The following is a 21640-nucleotide window of genomic DNA, read 5'->3' as shown; positions in this document are numbered from 1 at the left end:
TTACCACCATTCATTGTGCAATTTTAGTGGCAATGCATTCAGCAGAGAATGAGAGATTGCCCGTTCTTCATTTTAGTGATAGTAACACTTTTAAAAGGTATCCATACTACTGGTGCGTGTATCACAAGGGAAACAGAATAATAATAATATGTCCAGTTCCTTTTCCACACCAACGGAAACGTATGTTCCGAACTTTCTTTTCTCTCATCAACAATCACATGTTTGGGGGAGAGAGAGAGAGAGAAACAAACATATTCGTAGCAAACGCAGCACTTGTGTGTGTGTGTTCATATCAAACAACTTTTAGGTCAAAAACGTTTTTTCCCTTGTGTGCTGCATTCTCTTTCTTTTTGTTGTAAAAATGCGAATTGTGTCAAAAAGCGTGAAGGTCTTCTCAAACTACCTTGCACAGATTGTTGTAGAATTCGTAAAGGATTTCAATGTTTTTTTTATTTTTCCCGTGTGCATCTCACGTTTGTGTTAGCTGTTTGTGTATTTTCTGTAGCTGTTGCGTCGTTTTATCTGTCACAATTTTTGGATTTACTCTTTGTCTCTGTTAAGGGTCCCCAACTCGCTAAGTCCCTAAATTTGTTTTGCGTTTGATTCTTCTTTTGCCTTTTGTTCTTTGTTTTGCCTTTTTCACTCTTTGTTCTTTGTTGTATTAGTATTATTATATTGGGACTTATTTTTTCACTGCGGTCGTTGGGAGATGTTGTCAGTCTGACGGCCACCAGTCTCCCCCACCCACACCCGTGGTTATCTGCTTTATATAGATGTTGATGTAAGATCAATGTGTCCTGTGATTGGTTGATTTGTGTTTTTGGTTATGATTGGTCGGTCGGTTTTCTCTCGGGCGTTTTGATTGGTTGGAACCGAAGCACTTACCTATTATTCCTACGAGAAAAAAAAGAAGGTCACTGCACTAACTTTGATTGGCTGCTAATAATGATAATAATATTCCTCCGCGTAGAGAGATATCAAAAAAGAAGTTCTCTTTTTGATCACATTATTTTCTTTATAGCATCGTGCTCAAAAGTCACTAACAACCACATAACACTAAGACTTTTTGTTGTTACAATTCTTTCGGAAGCGAGTTTTGGGGCTATAAAAAAAAAGTAGTTCTCCTTTGGCCATCATCCTATATTTTATAAGTACTTTTTTTTAAGCAAAGTGCTCAAAAGTCACTAACACCACCACCACCTCCACTACTAACACAAAGACTCATTGTTGAAATTCTTTCGAAGCGAGTTTTGGGGGCATACAAAAAGTAGTTCTCCTTTTTTTTTGGCCAGAATCCTATATTTTATAAGTACCTTTTTAGCAAAGTGCTCAAAAGTCACTAACACCACCACCACCTCCACTACTAACACAAAGACCCATTGTTGAAATTGTTTTGAAGCGGCGAGTTTGGGGGGCATACAAAAAGTAGTTCTCATTGCCAGAATCATATATTATGTAGTCTATAACGGCACTTTTTTAGCATCGTACTCAAAAGTCACTAACACCACCACCACTAACACAAAGACTTTTTGTTGTTGAAATTCTTTCGAAGCGAGTTTTGGGGCCAAATAAACAGAAGTTCTCTTTTTGTCAGAATCATATATCTATAAGCCTGCCACAGCACTTTTTTTGTGTGTGGATCATCGTACTTAAATGTCCTGACATAATATCAACGCAGAAATGACGGTGAAAGGTTTCCTCCTTCTTTCCTTTCTTTCTTTTCAATCCTGAATTTTCTTTTTTCTTTGGGTAATTCCGTTTCAAATTGTGTGAGGTGGTTTTTTTCTTTCTTGTTATTCTTGGGTGTGTGGATAGGTGTTTGGTGTCGAGTCGAGAAATAAAGTTGTACATTATAATTTATGGGAGTGAGAGTAGTACGTTGTTCTTCGTCTTCTTCTTCAAACTTTTTTGATTGAGATGACTACTGATATATGTGGGTAATTTGTAGTGAGCGGCAAAAAGTTACTCCCCCCAGTATACATTATTAATGCCCAGACACAACTTCGACACAGAAATGACGGTGAAAGGTTCCCCTTCTTCTTTCTTTCTTCTCAATCATAAATCTTCTTTTTTCTTTGGTAATTCCGTTTCAAATTGTGTGTGAGTTTTTGTTTTGTTTCTCATTCTTGGTTTTGGAGTTTTGTGTTTCGAGTCTGAAATAAAGTTGTAAATCGTAATTTTATGAGTCGTTGTTATTCGTCTTCTTTTTAAAACTTTTTGTTTGAGATGACTGATATGAGTTGAGCGAGAAAGTTACTCCCTCTTCTTTTGCAAATACTAATACCCCTTTTTGACACACACACATCACCACATGAAGAGAACGGGAAAAGAACCTCCTCTTTTTTTCTTAATTTCTTTTCTTATTTTATTATTAATTGTGTGTGTGTGAGTTTTTGTTTCTTTCTCATTCTTGGTTTTGGGGTTTTATGTTTCGAGTCTGAAATAAAGTTGTAAATCATAATTTCTTGCTCGTCTTCTTCTTATTCGTCTTCTTTTTAAAAACTTTTTGTTTGGGATGACTGATATGAGTTGAGCGAGAAAATTACTCCCTCTTCTTTGGCAAATACTAATACCCCTTTTTGACACACACATCACCACATGAAGAGAACGGGAAAAGAACCTCCTCTTTTTTTCTTAATTTCTTTTCTTATTTTATTAATTGTGTGTGTGAGTTTCTCATTCTTGGTTTTCGGGAGTTTTGTCTGAAATAAAGTTGTACATCGTAATTTCTTGCTCGTCTTCTTCTTATTCGTCTTCTTTTTAAAAACTTTTTGTTTGGGATGACTGATATGAGTTGAGCGAGAAAATTACTCCCTCTTCTTTGGCAAATACTAATACCCCTTTTTGACACACACATCACCACATGAAGAGAACGGGAAAAGAACCTCCTCTTTTTTTCTTAATTTCTTTTCTTATTTTATTATTAATTGTGTGTGTGTGAGTTTCTCATTCTTGGTTTTCGGGAGTTTTGTCTGAAATAAAGTTGTACATCGTAATTTCTTGCTCGTCTTCTTCTTATTCGTCTTCTTTTTAAAACTTTTTGTTTGAGATGACTGATATGAGTTGAGCGAGAAAGTTACTCCCTCTTCTTTGGCAAATACTAATACCCCTTTTTGACACACACATCACCACATGAAGAGAACGGGAAAAGAACCTCCTCTTTTTTTCTTAATTTCTTTTCTTATTTTATTAATTGTGTGTGTGAGTTTCTCATTCTTGGTTTTCGGGAGTTTTGTCTGAAATAAAGTTGTACATCGTAATTTCTTGCTCGTCTTCTTCTTATTCGTCTTCTTTTTAAAGCTTTTGATTGAGATGATTATGACTGATATGGGTGTGGTTGTGTTGAGGGTAAAAAGTTACCCTTCCTTGCAAACAGTAATGTCCTAACACAAGACATGGCGAACAAGCGATAACTTCAACCCCTTTTTTCAGTCAAAATATTTCATAATATTTTATACGAATAAAGAAAGAGAGAGAGAGAATGAGACGTTTTCGATTCTCGTTTTGAGGGGGTTCGTCAGAATCCTTGTTAAACGAGGAGAAAATTCCTCCTCTTCTCCATCTGGATTTTGTGTTTTAACATTTTGTTGGCTTTTTGACTTGTTTCGACCCCGGCCTGTCGGCGACAACTTTTTGCAGCTTTGATTCTAAAAGGAAAAAAAAAAGAGATTTCGTCTGTTTCTTGGGAAAGAAAATGGTCCGCGAAACACGATTTTGTGGAGTTTTTTTTTTTTAAACGAACCATGAGGCGCCACCACAAGGCCATTCCTTTCACAAACTACACCGTTCGCCCAACCGGCGAAACAACAAAAAGAAATGAGTCATTCCACTGCCCGCTACTGCAAAACCCCCGGGAACCTGTTTCCGAACCCGCATTGTTAGTATTGCCCGAAAGCTATCGCGGCCGGCAGATGACCATCCGATATTATAAAAGCTCTAATTAAGTCGTAAAAGGGAGAAATAGTACTCTACCCCGTCTTTGATAATGGACTATTTTGCATAATACTACCGTACACCGGAATCAAGTCAGACCGCGGATAAAGGTATCCCGCCGTTACCGGGTCTTTGTACTACGACGGTGGATTCTTCATAGTGACAAGAAATCGATCGCTGGTCATTATCACTCTCGGCGCAACACGCACCTGCCACGGTGCGATTTCCCAGTTAATGCGCGGCTTCCCACCATCATAATTATGAGTCACCACCACGGCAGCGGCGGTCGCCGAGGTTTTTGCTTTAATATTATAAGTACAATCTCTGGTAATGGGTGTGGCGAGAATCCGATCACGGCCTTAATCACAGGCTTATAAAATAACTCACACACGCACGTCCAACATTTTCATTTGCTTCTATTTGTGTTTTACTACGAATCAATCACAGCTCGTAGAAAGGGGGCTCAACTTATTTTGCTCCATTTCCTTTTTAATAGCTTCCGAATTTTCTTGTATGAGAATCACAGCTCGTCAGTAAAGGGGAGGGTTCAACTCGCTTAGTTATTTCGCTTCAAGTCGTTGTTTTCATTTTACAACTATTTAGTTGAAAACTTTTCACACAAGAAAGAGGGGGGAAAAAGAAGGACGCTGGTGGGCCCCCCCAACCGTGTAGTATAAATACCCGTAAGTCCGCCGGTCCGGTCTCACACACACACACATACACACAGTTCTTACTACATGCACCAATAACAACTATGAGCATGTTGCCCCCTCCACAAAAACAACCGCTAGATTTGACTACTACAGGACGAAGTCGAGGAGAAAAAACAACAACAACAACAACAACATCTGCCGCGATGACGAGAGGTCGAAAGCGGAAATATCGAAGAAATATATTGCGGGACGACAAGAAGGAAGTAGACTCGCGGCCCCAACCAGCTACAATCCCGGCGGCACCAGCAATGATGGAAGAGCTTACTTATGGTTCTGAGACGAGCGATGATGATGATGATGATGATGATGATTCTTCTTCTACTACAACGTGTTTTTCGGACGGTGGAGGAGACTACGGCGAAGAGGAGGTAGATGATTATTGGTCGTACTCACCAAAGAAAAAGCAAAAACCTCAGAAAAGTGTCACTTTTTCTTTGACAACTCTCGGTACGGCAGAGCATCAGCAAGAAGAAGAAGAAGAAGAAATGATCGAGATTGCGGATTGTGGAGGGGAAGAGAAGAACGCGGCGGACCAAATGAAAGGAAACGCCGTTCCGCCGTACCGTGGGGAAACTAGTGCTGTAGGAGATGATATTGAACACGGCGCTGCTGCTTCGGCCGCGGCCGCTGGTACCTGTCCGGACACTAACAATGACGGCACTTTTGACGTCAGCTTTAGTATCGATTCTGAAGATGATCAGGATATAATGGCGTACGATCCTACAGACCCTCCGATCGCTTTTTTTTTATATTCGGGCCAAGGGTGGTGGCCAGCCTGTGTTTTCATTATAATTTACTCTCTCTCTCTCTTCACTAATCATGATATAAAGGAACGCGGCGTGCGATTCTTAGCTAGAGAAAACCAGAAATTGAGAAGAAAAAAAAAACCCCGTAAATTCTGCAGAGCGCCTTATCAAACATTATTATTATTATTACTGATTCTTACAGTAGATTGTGAGGGAAGAACGACGGCTCTCTCTCTCTTTCTCTCTCTCACACACACACACAACACTCTTCTCCTCCCGAATTGTGCGCGCCAGTCGGCCTGTTATTGATCGCCCACACACACACACACGCTCTCACTGCGAGCAGAGACTACTACTACGGAGGGCTGCTTTACTGCTGAGAGAATCGAGGAGACACTTCCAAAAGCCGGCATCACAAATATCTACCTGTGTAGATATCCCTCCTCCCACCCGTTCCAGACCGATCTTCAAAACACTGATTTGTTGTCAGGTTGACCCAACGACGCTGAAGATGATGATCATCGATCTACTATACAACAAATCTACCTGACTTGAGGAGGGCGAGATGGATTTCAGCAGAGATGACGTGGCAGCATAGTACCCCCTCCTCCTCCTCCTCCTCCCGCTAAAATCAACAACTTGGGGGAAATATGAACAACCCACTATAGGCCGGCGCTGCTAACAAATATCACACCTGAAGAACAAAAAAAAGAGCAGCCCAAACCAGCGGCGCCTATTTTTTTACAGATGTGCAGTGGAGAGAATTTGTCAGACTCGAAGAAGGACCAAAGGAGAGAAACAGGCTTGTTGAGAAAAAACGGCAAATTCTACGAGAGACGGCTGTGTTTGGGGGAGGAGGGAGGAAAGGAACACGGACTGAGAGAGAGAGAGAGAGAGAGAGAGAGAGAGAGAGAGAGAGAGAGAGAGAGAGAGAGAGAGAGAGCGAGCTCCTACGACTAAACTTTTGTTGCCGTTTAGTTGTGTACATCACATCTTACAACTTTTTGGCTCGGAATTGTTACCACCGACCATTCATTGTGCAATTTTAGTGCGGCAATGCATTCATCAGAGAATGAGAGATTGCCCGTTCTTCATCTTTAGTGATAGTAACACTTTCCGAAAAGGTATCAACACTACCCGGGGTGCGTGCCACAAGGGAAAAACAGAATAATAATATTTCCAGCTCCTACGACTAAACTTTTGTTGCCGTTTAGTTGTGTACATCATCACATCTTACAACTTTTTGGCTCGGAATTCTTACCACTATTCATTGTGCAATTTTAGTGGCAATGCATTCATCAGAGAACGAGAGATTGCCCGTTCTTCATTTTTAGTGATAGTAACACTTTCAAAGATGACTGATATATAAGTTGAGCGAGAAAGTTACTCCCCTTATTTTTGCAAACACTAATACCCCTTTTTTGACACACACACATCGCCACATGAAGAGAACGGGGAAAAGAACCTCAGGACTCCTTTTTTTCTTAATTTATTATTAATTGTGTGTGTGAGTTTTTGTTTTGTTTTTCTCATTCTCGGTTTTGGGGTTTGGTCCACACCCACGGCCCCCCGTCGTGCTGCTCCAAGAACTTTACAACTTTGTTTCTTGGCAAAAATCTCGGACTACCGACCCAAAATCACTACTGAGACACTTTGAACTCCGTTTTGGATTTTTTTGAAGTAGGGCCATTCACATTCACTGTAGCTTTCTCTGGATCAGTTTTCACTCCATTTTTTTTGTTGGTGTTGTTTTGAGAACAAAAAAAGTTGCAATTTTGAAAGCATGGCGAAAGAGTCGGCTAGGAATCTTGATGATGATGGTGGTGGTAGTGTTGGCGGATTTGAGCCAACAAAGTTTTTCTTTTCTTTTTCGTCCTCTAATAATATTAAGATATCTACAACCAAAAACGCCGCAGCAAACAACACAAACCCCGAGAGAGAGAGGGAAAAATGAGAGAGAAAGAAAGGAACTGTGGTAGAAATAGTTATTAGTAGTATAATACGCCGCCCACTTGTAGTAAGTTTAGTAGGTCTTATAAATACCGTGGGCACAATTCGATCGATTTCACTTCACCGAGGAAGGCCCGCGGCCGCGAAAGCAAGGGGAAATACTGACCACACACAGTTGTTGTTGCTACATGTATTGGTACTATTGCTACTACTACTACTACTACTATTGGCATATTTACAACAACTATCTTTTTTTCCCTGGCATGATCATGATCTCGTCAGAACGAAAATCGCCACTAGACCTTACTATTTCGGGAGGAGAAAAAGGAAACAGACAAGTAGTAGAAGAAAAAGAAAAAAAAGCGATGACCAAGAGAGGTCGAAAGCGGAAATGTCGAAATATATGGAGCAGCGATTATATCAAGAAAGAATTAGAAGCTAGTCAAGTAACAAACCCGATGGTGATGGATACTGACGATGATGATGATTATAATTCTGAGGTAATAGACGAAAGTACTAGCGATAATGATTCTATTATAACGTGTACTTCGGAAGGTGGCAGCGTGTTGGTGGACGAAAGGCTATTTGAAGAAGAAATACAAAATGAGTGGCCCTACGAATATGTATTCTCACCAAAGAAACCAAAAAAACAGCCTTTAGTAGCGCGGCGACCATCATCATTAAGAAAGCAGCAGCAATCTACTCGAAAAAAAGTCAAATTCGCCACCACACTTACTCCTCCTTCTCCTTCAGTCAGTACAGAACACCAGCACCACCAGCAAGAACAAACAAATCACACAGAACAACAAATCGAAATTGATTGTGAAGAAGAAGAAGGGAAGAAAGAAAACGCAACGAACGAACAAGCTATAGTCCAGGAGGAATCTCTCACGCTTGCTACACCCGACACTAACACCACCGACACTAACAACGAGATCATCACCGTTATTGATGATGATGATTCGGAAGATTATTGGCCCTTTTGGTACAATCCTGACTATATAGGGTATGACCCCACAGACGCCCCTATCGATTTTGTTTGATTGAAGGAGGGGTACAGCAAGAGAGGGAGGTGAGATGGCCAGCCAGCCACCCACCCCGTTTTTTTTTCATTGGTCGCTGTGTTTTAAACTTGTGTGTGTGTGACTTTTTTAAGTCTTGTATTTTCCCATAGAGAAAATGTGCAAAAAGAGGCCGGCGCCCCTCTCCTGATTCTCTCTAAAAAAAAAAAAAAGAAGAAAATGTAATGTTATCAAATGTATACTGATGGCCGTAGTATTGGTATGGAAATTCTCGCCGGTCAAGGTTTACCTCAACCATGACTTTTTGCCCGAAGTAGTAGAAGTAGCCACAGAGATTGCGGTTGGATGACGAGGTAGATTTTCTCGGCCGCCAAACGAATTCTTCCTCACCCACCCAAACGACCACCTCTTATAACGGCCGCGAAGTTTATCTCACTATAGTTGCAGACCTCGTTGGGCTGTAGATACTACTACATACCGTTTTGGACCTGATAACAGGTTTTCTTGAGAGATCCCTGTTTAGAGCAAAACAAGTTGACGGCTTTTTTTGTTTTTACTTCAAGCTTTTATAAAAAAAAAAAAATATCACCCGGCCGGGGGCGGTGGTGGTAGTAAAAGGCAGACAGCAATTGAACGGCCGTGAAGTCTGTGTGATGGCATTCCACTAGTTATTGGTGGGTATTGTTCTACTGAGGTGGTGGTGGTGGTGGTGGCACTACTAAGACTTTCTTCTGTATAAAAACAACAAAACAAAACAAAACCCATTGCTTTGGGTCAGATCGCAGTCGACTTAAAAAAAAGAAAAAGAAAAAGGAGTTGAACTACTACAAAACAACACACACATTTTCCTGCTTTTGTGTGCGTATATATAGAGAGAGAGATCAGCGAGGCCAAAATTTCACTTTTTCTTTTTTCTTCTTGTGAGATTATGGATTTCAGTACTACGAGGAGGAGGAGGAGGATAACGAACACTACTACTGACCAACAACTTGAAGAAGAAAATAATAAAAAGGTCGACAGCGTAGCAATAACATCATCAGCAAAGACAGAAGCAGTCTGTGAAATGGGAATTCCAGAACATATAATAGTCATGCAAGTTATCGAAAATCGACGCCTGGATTTTACTGATGGAGAAAAGGAATTCGTCTGTGTCCAAGAGCTTTATCTCGCAGCTTATGAGATCGCACAAAGTTTCTCGGGAGAGAAGTGAAAGTCGCTAGAGGGGTGAGCTTCAGCTCACTCTTTGTCTAGGGACGCTTTTGTTACCCTGCTTTTATCCTGCCTTTTTAACCCTGAGCTGTTTGGCTTGTTTTTTCTTGGTGACCGTACCGTACCTTGTAAGTGATGAGCCAAGTTGCTAAACACAAACTGCCAAACACCACCTTTGCTGATAGGCGGGAAACGTTCATCTGGGTAGATAACTACCTTCCAACGGACACCACTGCTCTGAGGGAGCAAGATTGGTCCCTTAATATGGACCAAACAGCAAGCGGTTCTGACCGCGCCCCAGATATTCCCATGGAATCACTGAATGAGACTGACCGGGCCAGCCGGACTGGTCAGTCCCCAAAATCCAAACAGCTTAATAAAGCAATCACCAATGAGAAAACCAGCATATCTTCTCCTTTCAAGAGAAAGAGATTGCGGGAGGACGACCCTGAGGGGGGGCAGAGCTCTCCGGAATCTCTTCTCTTCCGGGATAGCCCCCCACGCTCTCAGATTACTGATCATTTTGAGGAAGACTTCACCGAAGTCAATCGTAAGAAGCCCAAAAAGAAAAAGAAGCAAAAGGTCCTCTGCGAGGGTCCCCCTCTTCAGGGAAACACAGGTATTTCCCATGCAACATCTGCCCGGGGGGTCGACACCTCCCAACCCCTAACTGAATCACAAGAAAACCAGACAACTCAACAGCCACCACCACCTGCCAATACACACACACACACAAAACAAAGACCCCGAAGAAAACTTCTTTACCAACCCAAGCAACCTCCTCCCTCCTTCTTAGAGTTCCCCGTGGTGGTGCAGGACCTGAAGGAGGGCCCTGCAACATTGCAGGGACTCGGCCTCAGGAGGAAAAAAACTTTTGACCTTGCCATCGGCGAGGTCAAAGAAATACGCATGCTGGCAGCTGGGAGCGTCCTGATAGGGTGCTCCTCAGCATCACAACAAAACAAGCTATTGAGGCTGGACTCGATCGGCGGCATCAAAGTGAAATGCCACCGTCCGGAGGTAACAACCGAAGGTGTCATTAAACGCATACCCACAATACATTCAGGAACAGACCTGTCTGAGATGGCAGTGGGCGTGCGCGTCCGGATGGAGGATGGGAGTCTTGTAGAAAAGGGCCCCTCCTCGGTTCGATCTTTTCGCCGTCTTCTCCTTAGGGATGGGAAACCGTCTCAGGCGGTCCGTGTCACGTTTACAACGGCAATTCTTCCAGACAGCGTCGTTCTGGAGAGTGAGGTGTACGGCGTCGAACCCTACACTCCTCCAGTGCGGCGCTGTACGAAGTGCCAGAGACTATCGCACCTAAAACAACAATGCAAATCAAAAGTGCAGATCTGCCCCCGATGTGGCTCCAAGGGCCACGACGGAGCGACGTGCACCAAGGCCAAACATTGCGTAAACTGCAAGGGCGAGCATTCCGCCGCTTATCTTGGATGCCCGGAAATGAGACTGAGGCTGCAGGCCAATAAGATCAGGTCGGCAGCATACATACCATATTCTGAGGCCCTGGATCGGGCGCGGCGCGAGCTCGCCAAACAACAAAATAAAACAGCGACTGCCCCAGCGGAAATGAGGGACTCCTTCTGGCGTCCCCCTCCGCAACCGATCCGGCGGACCTCAACCCCCCGGTCCGGGTACTCTTTGGCTGTCCAGAGACCCCCCCTGGGTGGGCAAGTAAATAAAATACAAGAAATCAAAAACAAAATGACCGAACATGACAATACACTCCTTCCAGTTCATGCGGACAGTTCTGCTGCAACCGCGAAGCACCAAACAACTTCGCAAAATCCAAATCCTGGCCCCCAGGCGCCCTGTAAGTCTCAGACGGCTCGGGCAGAGGCGCCGCTTCATGGGACCCCCGGGTTAAAGGCCTCCCTCCTACGCAAAGCCCAGAACAGGAAGGAGGACTCGAAAGAAGAGCAGCTCTTCGAGAGGTTGATGGGGAGAATGGAGGAGGGATTGGCCCAGAGATTCAGAGAATACAAACTTAAAACTGAACAGGAAATAAAGCAGCAGATGAGGGAGGAGCAGGAGAAGGCAGAGCTTGAGCTAGCCGACGCTGCACTAGATAAGCTAAAAACAGGAGAGCAATATGCAAATTTAAATGAACAACAAAGAGGCCTTCAAGGTTTCATCGAGCAGTGCCTCGGCTTCATGGTTAAGGCCAGACAGATGCAGAGTCCTCTCGACCTGATCGACTCCCTCTCAGCTACATACACACAACTCTCCAACACCAAGGTTGAACGCTTCATTCCGGGCGGCGCCACTCTGGCGCTGGGCGCTCTTGCTGGTGCCAAGCAGTTGTCCGTGACGGATATGAAAGCTGTTAAAACCACTTTTTAACCTATTTTAAATCTGCCCTTTAACTTACCTTCTTTGTGCGTGTTAAAATGGCTGAACAAGGTGAAAGCGGTCACGGATTTATCATATTACAGTGGAACTGTCGCTCTATCAACTCTAACTTCTCTCAGCTATATAATTATATATCAAATCACTCTGCTGACATCTTAGTTATCCAGTCAGTCAAGAGAAAACGCTCCCTACTGCCTTCTATAGATGGTTTTGACTTCCCTCCCATAGTAGAGCAAAAGGGCTCAGGGCAACTCATTCAAACAGCTATTTATCTAAAGTCTTCCTTAAATTACAAACCCTTTGCACCTCTCATCCCTAGTTCAGAAAATCTCAGTACATGTGCTGTTGAAATCGAAATAAAAGGATCCAAAAACCTCAACATAGTTAACATATATTACCCCCACGGGTGTAATAAAAAAGGAACTACCGACTGGCTAAAATCCCTGGATCATGGCAGGGCACACTGGTGCGTGATGGGTGATTTTAATAATCACCACCCTCTGTGGGACTCTGCTAACCCTAGATACAAACATGCCAATAGCAACCTTGCTGACGTCATTTTGGAAACTGACTTTTGTATACTAAACGATGGCTCGGCAACCAGACTTCCAGACAGAGCTGACCATTCCCCGTCAGCAATCGATCTCTCCCTTTGCTCAAATGCCATAGTCACTGACATCGACTGGAACGTTTTCCCGGACGCCCTCGGCTCCGATCACTTACCCATTGTTCTTACCTTCCGCCACTTCGCCCCTAATCGCAATAACTCGGAGGTCAGAAAAAAGTACAATTACAAACAGGCAAATTGGGACAGCTTCCGTGCGGAGCTCGAGGGTGTCAGGGAGGAAACTCTCCTTACGGATGACATCGAAGCCTCTTACAATAACATACGTCAATGTATACTCACTGCTGCCAATAATCACATTCCGCTTAAATCAGTAAATCCTAACTGTAAGGCCAAAAGGAATGAGTGGTGGAATGCAGACTGTGATGAAGCCTTGGCAAACAAGCGATATCACATTAGGACATATCTCAGGCACTGCTCAGACGCTAACTTCACGAATATGAAGTCAGCTGAAATACAATTTAACCAGATCACCGCTGAGGCTAAACTTCAAAACTGGGAAAACTTTGTCAACAAAGAAACTAAAGATTACAAAGACTGTGGCAAAATCTGGAAGAAAATCCGCAGATTTAAATGTAGATACAGAACTAAAGAAAAGCCACTACTATCGGGTGATAAAATGACCACAACTGACTCTGAAAAGGCAAACCTATTAGCAGATACCTTTGCCAAAAATAGTCAATCAAAATCCCTAGATACTGAACGACTCAATTATAGGTTAGATCAGGAGAAGGGTTTCACATACCCCCCAGATGACAACCAGTTGCCTATAAACTGCATGTTTAAGGCAAAAGAAGTCCAAAACGCCATCTCTTCTGTGAAAGACCCAAAAAAATCCACAGGTTTAGACCCAATATCATATCACATGATAAAACATCTACCACCTAACTTTGTTAAGTTGCTCACTCAGTTTTTCAACCTATGCTGGTTAAAGGATACTATCCCCGCAGCGTGGTCAGACTCACAAGTAGTAGCAGTATTGAAGAGCGGAAAACCGGGCAATCTACCTGGCAGTTACCGCCCCATATCACTAACCCCCCACCTCAGCAAGATCTTTGAGCGTGTGGTGAACCAGAGGCTGGAGTTCCACCTCAATAAACACAATATCATTCCTACATGCCAGGCAGGTTTTAGGCAAGGTCGTTCGTGTGCGGACCACATTGTGCACGTCACTGAAAAAATCAAAAAGACCTTGGCACATAGTAATAATTCTCTTCTTGGAACCTTCTTTGATATTAAATCTGCGTACGACAGCGTCTGGCATGCTCGTCTACTCCTAAAACTCGGCAGAATCGGTGTCTCTGGCCACATGTACCAATTCATCAAAAACTTCATCAGCAATCGCAAGATGTCTGTCCGGGTGGGCTCTTCGGTGTCCGAAACCCATGCGCTGGACATGGGGGTTCCCCAGGGCAGTATCATCGCGCCAAACTTATTCAGCATCATGCTCTATGACATTACTTCTGTTAAGGTTGACGGTGCCAGTGTACTTCTGTATGCGGACGACCTCGCCTTAATAGACACTAATAGACCACGCCATAACAGAGTTACCAACACTGTTGACTTATCTTCTTACCAAACTAAAATCGACAACCTCTGTCAATATATGTACACCAACGGCTTCCAACTAGCCTCAAATAAAACAGTCTTTCTTGTTGTCTCCCGTAGACAACTGTACAGGAACTGCAGTATAAAGATAGGTTGTGATATTATCAAACCGAGCTCAGAAGTTAAGTTCCTCGGCGTTATCATCGATACCCGACTTAACTGGACCAGTCATATCGAACATCTGATCAATAAGGCCAACAAGGATCTTTATATCATACGCTACCTGGCGTCCCAATCCTGGGCCAGAGGGCGTAAGTGTGTCACAGAGGTAGTGCGGGCATTAATTCGCTCCCGCCTCCTTTACGGGTGCGAAGCTTATTTCGCGACGCGCCCGGCGCTCATGAAAAAACTGGCTATTATAGAGTGCAGGGCGCTCAAAATAGCTCTGGGACTCTCCCAACAAGCGAGTAAGAGTCGAGTCTACAGCGAGTGTGGGTGGCTGCCCCTTGTGGATGAGATAAAACTCCGTTCAGCTCAGTATGCTGTCAGAGCCCACGCGGTAGAGAACTCTGCCTGCGAGGTCCTGACTGACTTTTTTCCTCAGCACCAAAATTATGAGGCCAACACCAAACATAGCACTCAACTCTTGGCCAAAACGCTACCCTTATCCGACACAGTAAACCGCATTCTAGCCGATAGCGGGGTGAAGGTCAGTGAGCTGGCCAGGGTCCCCCCGCCCTCCTACCCGCCTTGGCTTGAGGAAACCCCTACTATCATATACGACAGTGAAGATAATACTACCAAAAAAGATAACCCCGTCTACCTAGCTACTGTTACAAAAGAAACCCTAAACTACAAATTCTCGGAGCATTTAAAAGTCTTTACTGACGGATCCAAATTTGCAGACGGCAGCGTTGGCTGCGCCTTTGTGATCCCAGATCTCAAAATCTCAAGGAAATATACTCTTAATAAAGACATCTCCATATTCTCAGCCGAGCTATTTGCCTTGCTCATGGCATGCACTTTTATAAATGACCTCCCAGTCACACCGCGTGCGGTAGTTTTCTGCTCTGACTCGCGCTCTTCATTACAAGCTCTGCATCGAAACACATCAAATCGGGCAGAGCTACAAAGAGAAATCCTCTTTATATGTCACCAGTTAATCTCATCCGGCACATCCGTATCATTTCTCTGGGTCCCCTCTCACGTAGGGGTCCGGGGAAATGAACTGGCGGATGTCGCTGCCAAAGAAGCGGCAGAATCTAGCCCAGCTAACACTAACATCGGCTACTCAGTAACCGAGTTCTACAGTAAAATCCGTAAACTCATTCGAAGTCAGTACGTAACATCTCTGTCCTATCAACCCATTGATATGAACGATCTACACCCCGATCTCCCAACAAACCTCCTCACTATCTTCAGACGCCTCCGTGCCGGCGGCTGCCGCTTCCATATCTTTAACAAGTCCTGCCATTGTGGAGAACCCTATTCATTTCAACACATTTTCGCTCCATGCGCTACAAATAGAATTACCTTTAAAACCTTATATGACCATATGCAGCTCCATGGTCTGAGTCCCCAGGATTATCTGCGCAGTAGCAGTTCTCTAGGCTGGTCACACAGCTTGCTGCTGTGCCGACTGGTCAGGGACTCGGACATGGGGCTGTGGGTATAACTAAGCCCAGATTATCACATCAGCGTGTTTCAGTTTGAGGTCGAGTGGCTCCCGCCATCCCTCCTGATTCCAGCGACTACCTTCTAGACAACATATCCTCACCCAAGGCCCACTAGTCGCCAAACTGTACATATTGTTTTTATTACCACGGCCTTCGTGGCTTACATCTTAATCCTTTTATTTGTAAAAAGTTTTGAGATTTATTGTTCGTGTTCCTCTTACTTGCTCATCTATTTGGTTTTATTGGTGATCCTGAAAGGTTCCACTTTTTAACTCGATTTGAAATTAAAAAAAAATAATATTACAAGCCCGTTATTCAAGATATAGAATACAGACTTATAATTCTTACCAAGAAACATCTTAACTACTTTTCATTTTAACAAATTCCACAGAGCATTATCAACTCAACCCCACCCCCTGCCCTCCTCTCCTTATTTTTTGTTTCTTTCTTTCCTCTTTTTGAAAGCGGACAAACACTCAAGTCCTTAATGGCTCAAAACCGTAGGACTTTTAATATTAATTTTAACGCACAAAGTCCAGAAAAGCAGGCTCAATTATCAAGAAAGCTGTACTTAGCCGAAGAAAAAGAAGAAGAAGAAGAAGAAGAAGAACGCCGTCGTCGTCGTCGCGAACAACTGGAACGCGTACGATTCTTAGCCAAAGAAAACCAGAACTTGAGAAACCGTAAATTCTGCCGAGCTTGTTTAAAAGTGGAGCTAGCTAACAGTGGTATTACTTTCTTACCCTGCGGACATTTTCTCACCTGTGAAAAATGCTCGGACATGTTTGACGATTGTTTGGCTTGCGGCAAGAAAATCATGGGGACCGTCCGCACATTTCTGTCGTAAAAGTGAGTAATTATTTTGTCAACACACACAGCCACCATTTCAAATCCAGGCAGAATATTGAAATGAAATTGGAAGGAGAGAGAGAGAAAGAGAGCCGGCTGGTCTCTCTTGACAAACCGGCAGGGAAATAAAGAAGAGGGAAGGGACAGATTTTGACTTCAACACCGCGACCATGCAGATTTCTCAACAACAAAACAAAACAAGTCGCGTAAGGCGAAAATACAATATTTAGTCAAGTAGCTGTCGAACTCACAGAATGAAACTGAACGCAATGCCATTTTACTCGTACCATCGTCAGGCCACCGCTCATGGCAAAGGCAGTGAAATTGACAAGAAGAGCGGGGTAGTAGTTGCGCTAAGTCAGAAGGATAGCACGCTTTTCTGTACCTCTCTTTGTTTTAACTTTCTGAGCGTGTTTTTAATCCAAACATATCATATCTATATGTTTTTGGAATCAGGAACCGACAAGGAATAAGATGAAAGTGTTTTTAAATTGATTTGGACAATTTAATTTTGATAATAATTTTTATATCTTTAATTTTCAGAGCTTGTTTTTAATCCAAATATAACATATTTATATGTTTTTGGAATCAGCAAATGATGGAGAATAAGATGAACGTAAATTTGGATCGTTTTATAAATTTTTATTTTTTTTTACAATTTTCCGATTTTTAATGACCAAAGTCATTAATTAATTTTTAAGCCACCAAGCTGAAATGCAATACCGAACCCCGGGCTTCGTCGAAGATTACTTGACCAAAATTTGAACCAATTTGGTTGAAAAATGAGGGCGTGACAGTGCCGCCTCAACTTTCACGAAAAGCCGGATATGACGTCATCAAAGACATTTATCCAAAAAATGAAAAAAACGTTCGGGGATTTCATACCCAGGAACTCTCATGTCAAATTTCATAAAGATCGGTCCAGTAGTTTGGTCTGAATCGCTCTACACACACACACAGACACACACACACACACACACACACACACATACACCACGACCCTCGTCTCGATTCCCCCCTCTACGTTAAAATATTTAGTCAAAACTTGACTAAATATAAAAAGGAAGGGGAGTTTTCACCACAGATCCTCCCCCGCCCCGGTAGCACAACACATTGCTCTCTTGACTTAAACCGACAGGGAAATAATGTTCTACCCCCCGTTGTCCGCTCTTCTTGTCAATTTCACTACTGCCTTTGTTTGCCATGAGCATGAGCGGTGGACTGACACGGGATGCTATAGTACGAGTATAATATACCATACCCGTCTTGCTGAAAAATTGGCATTGGCGTTCAGTTTCATTCTGTGAGTTCGACAGCTACTTGACTAAATGTTGTATTTTCGTCTTACCCCGCGACTTGTTTTCTTTTTGTTTTCAAGCCGCAACTAAACGGGACATGTTCTCTATCTCTCTCTCTCTCCCCAAACACAGAAACAAGTTAATATGTGCTTTATTGACCCCCGGATCTCCACAGCGTTAATCAGGCGCGGTGTTCTTCACGGCAATTCAGTGAGTGATTCGTCGAAAGCTGTAGTCCCCTGCTAGTACTTAGTGATCATCTTCTATCAAAAATCTTACATGCACCACATAACATGATGGGTGTAAGTTAGTCCTTGTTGTTTGAACTCAGAACTCAGAACTCAGAACTCATTTAATTGTCATAAAAACACAGTAAAGGGTTTATCAGACACGAAGTGGATATTTGTAAAGACAAGAAGAAATATCGTCCATGGAGCAGTGATTACAACATTGTTATGTATCTGTAGTTATGTCATTATTCCGTATAATCATGCAGTTGTATACAAATTCAGCAAGTTGTTGCTGTATCGGTACGTCTTGCATCGCGGCCATCAGCTGACTCGGATTTCGAGCATTAACACGTGCATGTTCCATAAGCTGCAAGCGTAGATCATGAAATATTGTACAACTATTCAGGAAATGGAGCTCGTCTTCAATCACGCCACACACGGTGCACTTTCTATCCTCTCTGGGTGTGTTTGTGTATCTCCCCCTTTCGATTTTTAAATCGTGAGCGCTAATACGCAATCTACACAGTGCTTTTCTGTGTCAGTTTGGGGTTGGTTACACATGTCAAGTATGCTTCACAGTCGTAATCGCCGTCAGTAATTGTGTTGTAGTTTTTGCAGTTTTGAGCCCTCAGTCTTCTTTCCTTGCCAAAATCGTACATATTCGTATTCTAGTCCTCGTCATAGAGTTTTCATCAGCGCGGCATTCTTTTGGACTGCTGACTGAAGTATCCAGTTATGGTCCAGTCCGAGGTTACCTATGATTGCCGCCGCTCGAATGAAATGTATCCATTGCGGTGAGCTGTCTTGTGGTCTGTCGATCATGTCAGCGTAAGCCTGTCGTAAATATGAATTTTCTTCTGACTCAACGATGTGGGTCCAGAAGTTTATTGTTTGTTCAGACTATTAAGGTATAAAATAGTTGCATCATAGTTTGTGTTGTGTGCGTGTGGCTGTGCTGGAAGACATCACATATGATGTAGAATGCATGCATTATTATAACGGGGCCGCTTAGTGCAAATCACGCTCACATTTCTCTAGGAGTGTTTGGTGTCTATGTAAACTGTGTTCACTAGACTATATGCGATGAGATCAAGAGCGTTGCAACTGGGAATATTATTTTATCTATGAAAAACAACAAAGGCAGTATGTTTCCCCCCGCCGTCCCCGCAGACTGAAAAAGAGCAGAGTATAGTATCAGCCTGCCCACTGACGTGGGGGTATCGCGTAATAACAGCGTGTGCTCGCAGGCCACTCAGGAGATTAAGATCCGCGGTAGTACAGCTGGTGTTACTATTATACGCGGCCGTGTGCAGAGAGAAAATGAATATTCTTCCCCTTCGTTCGTTATTTTACCTGAACAGAAACTGTATAGTTGTGTGGGTTTTTTTTTAAAGAAAGAATCGTCCCCGATCTTTTCACCTGTGTGCGAATTTAAGAATCGTTCCTGCTTTTTCCCTTACCTTTCTTTTCATATCAACTAAACATGCTTGGGATGCGAGAGAGAGAGAGAAAACATTCGTCTAAATCGTAGTAGGGGTCAACTTCTCTCGTTTAGTGCACATTGCTCAGAGAAAGAGAATGAGAAAGAGAGAATGAGAAAGAGAAAAGAAATCAACGCTATACACGAATAATTCAATCGCAGCTTGCTCAAGCGGCTTGGGGAAGAAACATTCACCACCACTATACAAAGCCAAACAAGCAGGAGATTTGCCTGTATAGCAGCAACGCGGGGCGTGACTCATCATTACTATTATCGCAAACAAGCAGTGGGTAGTAGCCTTACCAGCCGTAGTAGAATAGTAAAAGCTTGGCCGCTACTGGGGCTGAAAACTAAAAACTCGCAGTTGTGAAATTCCGGAGTTGCAGCTCTTCCTCCCATGACTCGTTGTCATAATTCTAGTTTTTCATGTGTGTGTGGTTTTGTTTTGTTTTGTGCGGGTTGATTTTTGGAAGAAGAAACAAGTCGCGTAAGGCGAAAATACAATATTTAGTCAAGTAGCTGTCGAACTCACAGAATGAAACTGAACGCAACGCAACGCAGCAAGACCGTATACTCGTAGCATCGTCACTCCACCGCCCGTGGCAAAGGCAGTGCCCGTGGAATTGACAAGAAGAGCGGGATATTCGTTGCGCTGAGAAGGATAGCACGCTTTTCTGTACCTCTCTTCGTTTTAACTTTCTGAGCGTGTTTTTAATCCAAACATATCATATCTATATGTTTTTGGAATCAGGAACCGACAAGGAAGAAGATGAAAGTGTTTTTAAAACGATTTCGAAAAAAAAATTTTGATAATAATTTTTATATATTTAATTTTCAGAGCTTGTTTTTAATCCGAATATAACATATTTATATGTTTTTGGAATCAGCAAATGATGGAGAATAAGATGAACGTAAATTTGGATCGTTTTATAAATTTTTAATTTTTTTTACAATTTTTCGATTTTTAATGACCAAAGTCATTAATTAATTTTTAAGCCACCATGCTGAAATGCAATACCGAAGTCCGGGCTTCGTCGAAGATTACTTGACCAAAATTTCAACCAATTTGGTTGAAAAATGAGGGCGTGACAGTGCCGCCTCAACTTTCACGAAAAGCCGGATATGACGTCATCAAAGACATTTATCCAAAAAATGAAAAAAACGTTCGGGGATTTCATACCCAGGAACTCTCATGTCAAATTTCATAAAGATCAGTCCAGTAGTTTAGTCTGAATCGCTCTACACACACACACACACACACACACACGCACACACATACACCATACCCTCGTTTCGATTCCCCCTCGATGTTAAAATATTTAGTCAAAACTTGACTAAATATAAAAAGAAGAGGGAAGGGAAAGATTTTGACTTCAACACCGCGACCATGCACAAACCGGCAGAGAAATAATCTTCTACCCCCGTTGTCCGCTCTTCTTGTCAATTTCACTACTGCCTTTGCCATGAGCATGAGCGGTGGACTGACGATGCTACGAGTATACCGTCTTGCTGAAAAATTGCATTGCGTTCAGTTTCATTCTGTGAGTTCGTCCCCGCAGACAGAAAAAAAGAGCAGAGTATAGTATCAGCCCGCTGACGTGGGGGTATCGCGTAATAACAGCGTGTGCTCGCCGCTCGCAGGCCACTCAGGAGATTAAGATCCGCGGTAGAACAGCTGGTGTTACTATTATACGCGGCCGTGTGCAGAGAGAAAATGAATATTCTTCCCCTTCGTTCGTTATTTTACCTGAACAGAAACTGTATAGTTGCGTGGGTTTTTTTTTTTAAGAAAGAATCGTCCCCGATCTTTTCTCCTGTGTGTGAATTTAAGAATCGTTCCTGCTTTTTCCCCTTACCTTTCTTTTCATATCAACTAAACATGCTTGGGATGCGAGAGAGAGAAAGAGAGAGAAGAAAAATCAACGCTATGGAACACGAATAATTCAGTCGCAGCTTGCTGGCTTGGGGGAGAAACATTCACCGCGTCAGTT

Source organism: Littorina saxatilis, linkage group LG3, assembly GCF_037325665.1.
Source record: "Littorina saxatilis isolate snail1 linkage group LG3, US_GU_Lsax_2.0, whole genome shotgun sequence".
Lineage (NCBI taxonomy): Eukaryota > Metazoa > Mollusca > Gastropoda > Littorinimorpha > Littorinidae > Littorina > Littorina saxatilis.
This window is presented reverse-complemented; position numbering follows the sequence as displayed.